Source organism: Lissotriton helveticus, chromosome 5_1 (assembly GCF_964261635.1).
Source record: "Lissotriton helveticus chromosome 5_1, aLisHel1.1, whole genome shotgun sequence".
Lineage (NCBI taxonomy): Eukaryota > Metazoa > Chordata > Amphibia > Caudata > Salamandridae > Lissotriton > Lissotriton helveticus.
In genome coordinates this window covers 1,946,405,650-1,946,418,319 of record NC_136065.1, presented here as the reverse complement: position 1 = coordinate 1,946,418,319, position 12,670 = coordinate 1,946,405,650, and the positions used below count along the sequence as shown (strand labels likewise).

Genomic DNA, 12,670 nt, shown 5'->3' with positions numbered 1-12,670 from the left:
GATGCGTTCTGTGTGAATGCTGTATGAGTCTGTATGTGTTTGGATGCGTTTTGTATTTTGTCTTTTAGGTATATATAAATGTTTTCACTCCGGGGGTTTCTTGTTCAACAGTATATTGTATGTATCTTTGAATCCTAGTTGGAAATACAGTTGGCTTTTATTTAAATACATACACAAAAAAAGTTTAAAAAAAGTAAAATTAAGAAAGAAATTAATTGCAATGAAATTCATGAAGAAGTTAAATGATTAAATCAAATTTGTTAGCTTTATTGATATGATGTAACTCTTTGTTGAGCCCATGTTGAACTCAGTTTCTGTGACCAAAGAAATAAAGGCCTTGAGGGAGCACTTCATTGTATGTTTCTCTTTCCCCTCTTCTCCCTGGCCTTAAATTAAACTTCTTTAGAGGGTGTCTCCACATATGCATTAACTCTGCGCCTCCATGCATGGAGATTTAGTGGCGACAGTTGATAGGTTTTGACCTTCCTCCCGAAGTCTGTAATGTTATTCTGGCTGCCAAGCAACCCTCCACTAAGACGGTATACGCCTGCCGTTGGCAGAAATGTGTTTTATATTGTACAGGAAGGTCTATTGAGCTTCTTTCTGCTTCTCTTTCTACTCTCCTTTTATTCATTCTAACCCTTACCCTGTAGGGCTCTGCCTTGGGAACTCTCAAGCGTTACCTTTCTGCTCTGTCTGCTTTTTTTGCGGCTGCCAGACCAGCCCTCTCTCCAAGTATCCTATTTTAAATAGATTCTCCAGTATTGTATATTTCATAGATTCACATGCTTGTATCTTCCCCTTCATGGTGGGAGTCTCCCGGTAAAAAGAATAACCATAGCAGTAGAAGAAAAAAACTGCCTGGAAAACATAGAGAAGTATAACAATAGGTAACCTCTCCTCCTCATTATGTGGTCCAAACCACAGCCAATCAGCTGCCAGCACCAACATACACTATGTCCAGCAGAGCCACCATACCTCCGATTTCCAACTGCATTTGTGTGAGAAGGAGTCTCCCTGAGCTGAGCTCTGTTCATTCCCTACTGAACTTTTGACCTTCTACGGTTGGAAGTAAGGTACTGATTTTCAATCTTATTTCTTGAAAATGTCTGAAGGCTCCAAGAAGAGAGACTCCAGATCTTGCAGATCCTGTGGCAATGACAGATTGTTTTCTGAATACCCACATAAAGAATGCTTGTACTGCTTGTATCCCAAGCATGTTCCTAAGGACTGCAAACATTGTAGTACCTTCTCTGCTAAAACACTCAGACAGAGAAGCTCGCCTATTGCTATGGCTTCAAAAGAAGAAAGCTACAGAGTCTGAGGGTGAAGCCGAGGGGCATTCCTCTAAAAGCATAAGGGAGAGTCCTCTGAGGAAAAAGGAGATCAAAAGAGACAAAAATCAAGTAAAACCAAAGAAGGTGAAACTTCTTCTTCTCTTCCTCCAACTCCTCTCAAGCCTACCTTAGAAAAAAAGACTCCGTCGTCGTTGCTGCCGTCCAAAACGAAGGACATTCCTGTCAGATCGCCGACGAAGCCATCGCCGACGACTATCTCGTCGACGACTACCATCTCGACGACGATTGCGTCGTCGACACCGATGACGACTCCGTCGACGTCGAGTGTCAGACCTTCGCCAACGGCAAGATCTTCGTCGACGACGATCCCGTCGACGATCCAGTCATTGGTCCCGTCGACGACGAGAAAATTGTTGACGATGACAGCTGTTGGATCTCCGACGATGAGGACTTCAACATTCATATCCATTAAGAGAATTATCCCGTCAACGGGCTCGTCAACGAGTAAGAAAGGAGAGTTTACCACTCCTTAAATGTCCCCGCTGCTTCCATCCACTATTCTAGATTGCCAGGAATCTGAAGATGAGGGGTCTTATGGAGCTGCCTATAGCCCCTCGCAGCTACATATTAAAAGTCAGAAATCAGAGGATGAGTATTTCCAAGAGGTTCAAGAACAATTCCTTTTAAGGATCGGCCAGTAAGAGGCCCTAAACGTTATGAGTCATTTCATCAGGCTTATAATTATGAAGAGGAGGAGGAAGTAAGTCCCAATGTTCAGGAGGAGTCTGTCGGTGCCTGTATCTTTAATTTCTGACTTAAGGCACATGATGGACAGTTATTACCGCCGTTTTCTGGAAGATAACGCTTCTGTCCCTGCTCCGACTCCTGCAAGTATTCCTCAACCTGTGAAGGAAACACCAGTGGTTTAGTCTCCTCCTCCAGTCCAACAAGTTGACGCTCCGAAAATAATAACAATTCGGGATGACTTAATGGATTCTGATCATGAAGATCAAGCTAAGGAAGGAGGGATTCCCCAGGATGATGTAGATCAGGAGGAGTGGGACAAATACATCGTTCCAATTTCTCCTTCGCCACCATTACCTCAAGTGAGTTCTCCACCGGAGGATATAGCCAGCTTTCATGACTTGATTGAAAAATCCCCAAAAAGATTTGAGCTTACTATGCCTGTAAAAGAAAGTGAATCTTTCCTCTATGACTTCAAAGAGTTAACTCGAAAGTCAGTAAGGGCTATCCCGATAATCCGGCACATCTGGGATGAAGGAATAAAATTGATGAGAAATCCGGCATCAGTTCCAGCATCAATTCCTAAGCTTGATAAGAAATACAGCGCTCCAGAGACAGCTCCAGCATGCCCAATTTGGCATCCTCGTCCGGAGTCTGTTGTTACTCAAGCGGCGCAGAGACGCTCCAAAAATCCGGTGACAGCCTATTTGGCGCCTCCTGATAAGGAAGGTAAACGAATGGACAGTATTGGAAAGTGCTTTTCAGTTATGGCGGCAGCGTCTATCAAGGCAGCAAATGCAATGGCGCTTATCAGTAGCTTTAACAGACAGATGTGGTCAGACATCGCACCAATCCTGTCCTATCTCCCAGATGACAAAAAGGAGGAAGCAAATACAATTTTGCAAGATGGAGCCAAAGCAGCATCTGAGTCCATAGATGTAGCGATGGACATAGTGTCTGTAGGTTTTCGTCAAATGGCTGGAGCGGTTGCTCTTCGTAGGCAGGGATGGCTAAAATCAACATCTTTTAGGCCTGAGGTCCAATCCAAAATCATGGACATTCATTTTGATGGAGAAAGCCTGTTTGGGAAGCACATTGACGAGGCGCTTCAAGGAATAAAAACAGATACTGATACTGCTAGAGCTTTGGGATCTTTACAACAAGGTCGCTACCAGTCTTTTCGTGGCAGAGTATCGAGAGGACATTTCCAGCTACGTTCCTCTTTTCAGTCGAACAGGTACCAGCCGTACCATCAACAGTGGTACCGTCAGTTATCCACCAATCAACAGTATCGGTCCTCTAATACATCATTTCAGCAGCAAGGAAGGAGAAAATCTGCTGCAATAGGAAAGGCGCAAGATTCTGGTCGAAGACAGTGATATTCTTCAAGCGCCTCCGGCCCAGTCTCATCTCAAACAGTTCCATTACCTTTCTCAATTTCTAAATTATTGGCAATCAGTAACATCGGACAAATTGGTGTTAGAAATCATAACACAGGGTCACACCCTGGAATTCTCACAAAAACCTCCGAACCACCCACCTCTCTACAGAAATCAAAATCATCTCTCAGCCCTTAAGACAGAAATTTTAACTCTCCTAATGAAAGGGCCAATAGAAGAAGTACCACCAGATCAATAGGGGACAGGATTCTATTTGCACTTTTTCCTCATAAAGAAAAAGCAGTCTTCCAAATGGAGACAGGTAATGGACCTCAGAGATCTGAACAAATACATAAAGAAAATCTCGTTCCGCATGCTGTCATTACAGGAAATCCTCCTTTTACTTCACAGAGGAGATTACATGGTCTCTCTAGACCTTTTTGATGCATATTTTCATATCCCAATCCACAAAAAGCACAAACGGTATCTCCGGTTCATGGTGGCGGGGCGCCATTACCAGTTCAAAGTATTACCTTTAGGTCTAAAATCTGCCCCAAAGGTTTTCACAAAATGTATGGCACCAATCGCAGCACATCTAAGGCAACAAGGTCTCCAAATGTTTCCATATTTGGACGACTGGCTGATAAAAGGAACATCGTACCAGGAGACACAGCAGTCTTTACAAATCTGTATGGATCTTTTCCAGAAATTAGGCCTTCGAATAAACAGAGTGAAGTCCTCCCTTACTCCGACACAGTCTCTCAAGTTCCTCGGAGCACTATTGAAAACTCAGGAAGCGAAAGCTTTTCCCTCAGAGGAACGCATAACAAAGATTTCATATCTGACAGCATCAGTAAGATCAAAAAAGTCCACTTCCATCAGGATCTTCAAATCTTCACTGGGAATGATGTCATCCTGTATCCCAACTGCCGTTTGCATATGAGACCACTACAAGAATATCTAGACAAACAATGGGTTCAAGCTCTAGGTTCATTCGAAGACAAACTAGTCATCAACTCTCGGATCAAACGGGCAATGTCATGGTGGGGTATCAGGAGCAACTTGACAAAGGGCCTACTATTCGAACCTCAATCTCCAAGTTATGTCATGACATCAGACGCTTCATTGCAAGATTGGGGAGCGCACCTGCAAGACCTAGAGATTCAAGGCCATTGGTCACCTCAAGAGGCAAAACTTCACATCAATCTCTTGGAATTAAAAGCATTTTTCCTGGGTCTTCAATCCTTTCTGCCCAGAATTCGTGGTTCATCGGTCCTAGTAAGGACCGACAGCACAACAGCGATGTTGTCTTCTGAAACAGGGTGGCACAAGGTCAAAGCCCCTGTCTGATCAGGCACAAACAATTTGGAATTGGCTTCTACACCACAGCATAGCTCTACAGGTGGAACATGTTCCTGGGGTAGACAACACAAGGGCAGATTTGTTAAGCAGATCATCTACCAGTGGGAACTGAATCAAAACCAACTTTGTTGAATATTCAATCTATGGGGCAAACCAAATTTGGACTTGTTTGCGACTCAAAACAACAAAAAATGCAAACATTACGCAAGCAGATTCCCACAGAAAGGATCAAGGGGAAATACTCTTAATCTCCGATGGACTGGGATGTTTGCTTATGCTTTCCCTCCATTTCCTCTAATTCCAAGATATTGAGAAAAATTAGATCAGATTCATGCCACATAATCCTAATAGCCCCAGCATGGCCGAGACAGTTTTGTTACACAGAACTTCTCCAATTATCAGTGGAGCCCAGGATACAGTTTCCAATGATCCAGACTCTGATTTCCATGAACAAAGGGCCAAGTTCTTCACCCACAATTGACTTCTCAAAAATTGTCAGCTTGGAACCTTTCGAGGATGAATTTCAGTCACTAGATATTCCCCAAGAATGTTGTGAAATTCTGGCAAATTCTACGGCAATGTCTACTAACAAGACATATGCAGCAAAATGAAAAATTTTCTGTAACTGGTGTATTTCAAATAATGTTCATCCTTTTAATTCCTCACCGGAGCAAATTCTTCCATATCTGCTTCAACTAGCCAGATCGGGACTTTCTCATTCTTCAATAAAAGTCCATTTAGCGGCGATCTCCAGATACCGTAGATCTCCAGGATGTCCATCACTTTGGTCTCAGAGACTAATTAAAGAATTTCTAAAAGGTTTATTCAGGAAATTTCCTCCCAATTAAACGTCCTCCGCCTCCTTGGCAGCTTAACATAGTCTTGTCACAACTCATGAGAGCGCCTTTTGAACCAATCCACAAAGCTGAGTTGCAATTTCTCTCATGGAAGGTAGCCTTGCTTCTTGCTCTCACTTCAGCGAGGAGAGTCAGCGAATTTCAAGCTTTCTCAATTCTGGATCCCTTCATGCAGTTCAGATCGGATAAGGTGCTTCTCAGAACGAATCCGAAATTTGTCCCTAAAATACATTCTTCTTTTTATCTAAATGAACCTGTGATCCTACCTATATATTTCAAGAATCCTTCCACTATGGCAGAAAAGGCTCTACACACTTTGGACATTGGGAGATGTCTGAAGTTTCACATAGAAAAGACAAAATAATTTCGGAAATCAAATCAATTATTTATAGCTTATTCAGGACTAAGAAAAGGTTTGGCTCTTTCAAGAACCTCCATTTCCAGATGGATTGCATCCGCCTCTGTCTTCTGTCATGAAAAAGTGGGAAAACCTCTGTGCACAAGAGTACGTGCTCATGATACACGGAAGATGGCAACTTCAACTGCCTTACTAGCAGGCGTATCGCTTCCAGACATCTGCAGAGCAGCAACTTGGTCAAATGTCCATACATTTACCAAACATTATTGTCTGGACACAGAATGGAAAGCAGATTCAGCAGTGGGAAAAGCCGTTCTGTGACACCTATTTAACTAAGGTACATGTTTTTCTCTCTTTACAATTACTTTTTTTCTGTAATGGTGTGTATACCCAAATGTTGTTTCAATGGCAAAAAGTTGTTGCATGATTTCTTAATGAGTCCTTTCTTTAAAAAAAAAAAAAAAAAAAAAAGTTATGGCGCAGAGCCCTGAGACAAAGGGGGTCTAGCCTAGAAACGGTCTTGGAAAAGGACTGCTATCTATTCTGATACAAGCATGTGAATCTATGAAAGATACAATACTGGAGAAAAAAAAACTAGTTACTTACCTGTACACTATGGTTCTCCAGTATCATCTTTCATAGATTCACATGTGCCCCCCCACCTCCCCGTTTTCTTCCAGGTAGACCGCCTTTATCTCTGGTTTCTTACATAGCTCACTCTTGGGCTGTTGAAAATCTGAGGTATGGTGGCTCTGCTGGGGATGGGGTATGTTGCTGCTGGCAGCTGATTGGGTGTGGTTTGGACCACGTAATGAGGAGGAGAGGTTACCTATTGTTATACTTCTCTATGGTTTCCAGGCAGTTTTTTTCTTCTACTGCTATGGTTATTCTTTTTACCGGGAGGCTCCCACCATGACAGGGAAGATACAAGCATGTGAATCTATGAAAGATAATACTGGATAATCATAGTGTACAGGTAAGTAACTAGTTTTTTTTCTAAAAGGGCTGGCTCGCTTGTTTCCACCCACGCCCTTTGTTGTGCCACAGTGGGACCTTAATTTGGTCCTCACTTACCTGATGTGTGCTCCCTTTGAGCCTTTGCACAATTGTCCCCTCCATCTGTTGACCATCAAAACAGCCTTCTTGGTGGCGATTACATCGGCACGGCGAGTGAGTGGTTCAATGGTGAGTGAATTGCAGGCATTATCCAGCTCGCCTCCTTATCTAATGTCCTTTCCGGACAAGGTGGTACTTTGCACTAGGGTATCATTTTTGCCAAAGTTTGTGACCCATTCCAACTGGGTCAGTCTATCACTTTGCCCACCTTCTTCGCTCCCCCACATTCCGCTGAGGAGGAGCATCTCCACTGACTGGGCCCAAAAAGAGTGTTGTCGTTGTACCTTGACCGCACAAGAGTTTCGGGTGGATGATCAACTCGTGGTGTATGTGAGAGGGAAGAAGGGAAGGGCAGTGCAGAAAAGGACCATCTCTCACTGGGTCATTCTCTGCATTAAAATCTATTACTCCTTGGCGAACAAGCAGCCTCCTGAGGGATTAAGGGCCCACTCCACCAGGGAAAGGCTGCAACTATGGCCTTGGCTCGGGGTGTCCCCGTTCAAGACATCTGTCAGGTGGCTATGTGGACATCATTGCACACGTTCGCAAAACATTATTGCCTGATGGTAAAGTGCGCAGGGACGGGCACTTTGCCCGTTCAGTCCTGCAAGACTTCTTAGTGTAGATCATGAGTCCGCAACCCGCCGCCGGGATGGTATGGCTCGGGTTTCTGATTCAAAGGTAAGGAATCTACAGCTAGAAGTGTCTATCAGATGAGCAAGTTACTTACCTTCGGTAACGCATTATCTGGTAGAGACTGTATCTAGCTGCAGATCCCTTGCAGCCCCACCCATGTCTCCCCGCTTTGCGGACTAATGTAGTAGGTCTAGGGTTGCTTCCCCTTTTCAGGGCCCTAGTTTTTGCACCCGAGTAAGTCAGTTACTGCATGGGTTTGCGCTTCTGGTGTGGAAAATACAACAAGCATTGGCATAACCAATAGGTCTCGCCTTTGGGACCTTGTAAGTGTTTAACCATGTAACAATTAATGTTGTAGCACCAAGTATATTGTGCTTCATAACTAAATACTTATAAGGTCCCAAAAGCGAGACCTCTTGGCTATGCCAATGCTTGTTTCACTAGTTTGTGGCATGCTTAAAGGGTCAGTGAAGAAAATTCCCAGCCTCGGGTGACTAGGTGGACCTTTAAGACTTAGATTAATACAAATCTGAACATAATTAATTGTATAACAACCCTGATCGACCATGGGGCAAGTCAAAAACAAGGAGCACTCACGGGAAGGGCCACTTGGCCATACAAGCTGCTGTGGCTGCCGATGGAAAACAGCAAAATGTCACGATGTCTACAGCTGGAAAAACTCTTTGCAACAAAGATGTAAGTTCCACTACAAATAACTACTGGACGCAAGCTTTTCACAGCTCTTGACACTGATGCAGAAACATTAGTATGCTCAACACCCCAGGATTTCAGTGCTCTTCACTTATATTCCCTCTGCACAGCAGTTGATAATCCTCTTTAAAAAAAAAAACAGGATTCCATCTGTGGACGCATGAAAAAGTTTCACTTGTTTACCTTGGTTTCAAATAACCAACTATGTTCTCACTGTTGAAAATAAACAACGTTAAAAAGTCTGTTACAAATGGGAGGAAATGATCCCAAAATCAAAGTTTGAGGTACTGTTCGTATCCTCCTATGTTTCCTGTGCTGCACTGTTTACATTAAGTAGAAACGTAATCGACGCACTTTGAGTATGTTTCGTTTGTCCTAGGGACAGTGTCTACAATTTGCCATCAACTTCACCCACATTTAAGCGAGATCTAAAAGATTATAGTTGCTTATGTGTGTCAGAAAGACAGACAAACTCCCTGCCCCGATATGCTCTACTGCTAACAAAACCAAAACGTAGGCATGGCAACCAGTCTCTGGCATCCCCAGAGAGGGATAGCAGTGCACCGTGGGGTGGGTATTCGGTTTGCAAGTGGAATCACTTGCAAACTACGAGACGTGGCACTTTTGAAGACGCGTGCACTGTGAAACTGTTTACACTAACAATGCTGTCACAGTACATTAATGTGCCCCTACACGAACAATTAACTGTCTTCAATGTGTCATTTTCTCACAAACCTACGTTCCTCACAGAAAGAAACATGTTGAAAGTTTGTTTGATAAAACCAAGAGAGATGTGGCCATGGCACTGCTGGACTCAAAGCAGGTGATCATCCTTACACCAAGGAATTATTAGATCCTCCTCGCACCTAACCAGCTTGCACACCACTAAACCTAGATAAACAATTTAATATCACACTTTGATTCATGTACCCGGGACTTCTTAAACACACCTGCAAGTACGGATTTTTAATACTATTTCTAAAGTGTGTTTTCTCGGATACCTTTATTGCCGAGCCAAAAAGGTTACACAGATGTTACAGCATTCCACCTTTCAGTGTAGCTGACCCCTCATTCACGTTGTCATGATTTGCATTAAGGGCAAGTGAGACATTTACATTCCTGCCCTACAGCATCCCCTTAACTAACATAACTGTACGAGTTTGTGTTCACCTTGTGTAATTATAAAAAAAAGACTTCTAGAAGCACGAAAGATGGAACTGAGAAAATGAATGCATTAAATTTATAACTGGCAAAGTATTGCAGTGCTAGTAAATAAAAACAGCCCAAAGCATTTCACCCGAGCATAATCAATCTCAGCCGCAAATACCTCCATAAAAATGAAAACAGAGGATGCATTGCCCTAAACTGTCCAATATTAAAGATCATGCGTCTCCATGAACTTTCGTGGTGGTATAACAAACCGAAAGAGAGAAAAGAGCGTAAACTCCTGCCTTACCTCAGCGCGCATCGGAGAACCAACTTACCGCGGATCCTGCGGCTGGAGCCAGCGGTGCGGTGCGCGGATCCTGCAGCCGCTGTTACCATAGCGTGCAGGGGAGGCAGGCATCGGAGTTGGCTTCAGAACACAGCAGGGCACGCAGACCCTAGAGACTGCCTGGGCCAGGGCCATTTACTTACATTGTTTCCTCTGCTGCAAACAAGTTCTATGGTTTCTGTGTGATCACATGGCCTCGAAGGCACGGAATGTTGGGAAATTGTTGGAAAATAGCAAGCGGAGGCTTTTGTGAGCTGTGTAATTAGGCATGTTAGGTCCGGCGCCTGGTATTCTGTAAGAGAAGCATACGAGAAGCAGCAACCCATCTTCTTTACGTGTCTACATTGCCACTGGCTTTGAATATGTTAAGACTGTGTAATATTATTTCATTCCAGGTTTATGTTTCCACAATGCACCGTTATTAACACGAACTAGGAAACGTTTTGGAATTACCATACTGGAAGCATTGCTTGGCTGCAAGTTACGACTGACTTATTTAGCCAGTTCTGGGCTTGTAACCAACAAATAGCATGTTATGATCATGGAATTAGTAGATTTGTAAATATGCAGGTCTGAGGGACAAACCTTCAACCCTGGCTGAAGGTATCACACATGACGTGACCACCTGGCAGCGTAGTGAGGTACGGGGCGGGGCCGGATTGTGAGTTTCAAGCTTGCAATTAAAACGAGGGATATGTGTCACTGAAAGGTGCTTGAGTAAATACCCGCCTTTGGCAGATAATAAAACAGTGTTTGAAACTGCTACCGACTGGGCTGTTTGAGCCCTTAAACGTTACTTTGCCTTTTCCACAAGTCGAATGCTGTATTTTTTGGGGAAGAATACACTGCTATATGTGATTCGTTCTTATGTGTATTTCTTTCTGTGGGAAATAAATAGTATTTTCCAAAATATTGCGAAATAACATTAATTTTCATGGTTGCACTTTATTTTAATATCCTATCAGCGCCGATGGCGAAATGCTGCAGTGATAGAGGAGCATCCGGTTCTCTAAAGTGTTCTTGATCTGACCTCCTGCCTCGTCTGTGCCCTCAAGGAGCCAGCCCGGGTTGGAAAGTGGGCGGCAGCAGTGAGACAAGGACAATAAATCAACCCCGAGAAACAAAAGGGTAGATTTCAGGGAGAACAAGAATAACAAGCTGCAGGAATTTAAAGAGAAAACCAGGAATTCAAGCAATGCAGCGTCCAGCGAGTGGTGAGCGTGAGAGCGAGCACCAAGCCATAAGTTTTGAATTATCACACCCGTGTCTTGGCACGATAATTCAAAACCTATGGCGACGTGCAGATAACCCCAAGCAATAGGCCACACACGTACAAGCATGTGTGTGGTGAGCTTTTTGAAGCCCTTATAATAAGTCTCGCAGAGCAGCGCAAGCGCGCTACTAGGCGAGACCTAAAAAGTACATCCGCGCACCTGTGTGGCGCCTATATAGACACCGCAACGTCCTAACCAACGCTGCCGACAACTTCACGCGGAGCCGAATGGAGCGACCCGAAGTCGCGAGCAAGTGGCATTCCTCAGCAAAAGTTTTCCGGATTCAGCCAGGCGCCTGGGAAATTCAAAGGTAAGGAATCTGCAGCTAAATGGTCTCTATCAGATAATGCGTTACCGAAGGTAAGTAACTTGTTAAACACTGCCTGTTGCTTGCGTTGGCCGTGAATACAATGCAGGCTTCTGCTTCTTGAGGCTTGATGGGTTAGTTCATGTTACTCCAATTGCATTCCGACCCAAACTCACTTTGCTTTGCTTTTAATAAGCTCATTTAGTAAGTCCTTGTATTTGTAAATCATGTCTTTGTCGCATATCTGAGAGGACAGTGCACGGATGCTTTGAGAGGTTGCACGAATGGCCTGTTCCAGGGGCTTGTATGGCCTATGCTTCGCGTGGGCTGGCCATACACCTGCACAACATTTTCAGTTCATTTTTTACGCAATTGCTACTTTTTATCATCAAGTTTTAATAAAAGGTTCTGCTTCCATGTTTGCAGACCTATATGTATTTGGCATCGTATCCTGCCAAAACTTATTAGCTCATGCTCTAGAGTGCCAAGTTTCCCAAATTAAAACGCTAACTGTCAGAAACCTCAAAGTCTACTTTGTATTCAAGTCGTGCAAGCTGTTGACAGTGCCATGCTCCAATTACGTATTGATGTGTTAATAGCTCTTCTGCCCACGGAAAAGTACAAGTTTTTGTGTGCCTTGGTATGTATGGCTTGTGACACGCCACTAGATACAAGTGGCTTCTGGGCACCAATGCAGAGCTTAGCCAACAGTTATAGAGTTTAGGCTGTCTGCCCTGTAAATCACGCCAGTTAGCGAAGGAATGGTGGAATTCCGGCTCATCGCAGTCCATATTAAAATAGTTCCTCCTTTCGTCCTCTACAGTTATCTGTGTTCCAGCGTGTTTGCCGCTCTTGTGATGCTCCTTTCACCAAATGCTGTGGTGCGGTATGGTGTCGTGAATTCTTTTTGTGATTCCATTTTGTGGTGCATGCTGCATAAAAGGTTTCTATGCCTTCGGATTTTCCCTGAATATTAAGTGACCTATTATATCCGTGCACCTCTGGGATTCCAGGAATGCTTTTATATTTTAAAGTTTTCAGCAGAAAAAATCCCTCCGCCCTTCTTACCGCCAAACTACACCCCACTTTAAACTCAGGAACCATCTTCAAACACACGAAAGCAGCCCTCCTTC

General features: G+C 43.7%; 1 protein-coding gene across 1 annotated transcript in view; it reads left to right on the top strand.

Moving 5' to 3' along the window:
* The window catches only part of NPEPPS (aminopeptidase puromycin sensitive), a 1,244,137-nt gene that overhangs the window by 231,976 nt on the left and 999,491 nt on the right, over window positions 1-12,670 (top strand). The window lies entirely within an intron of this gene.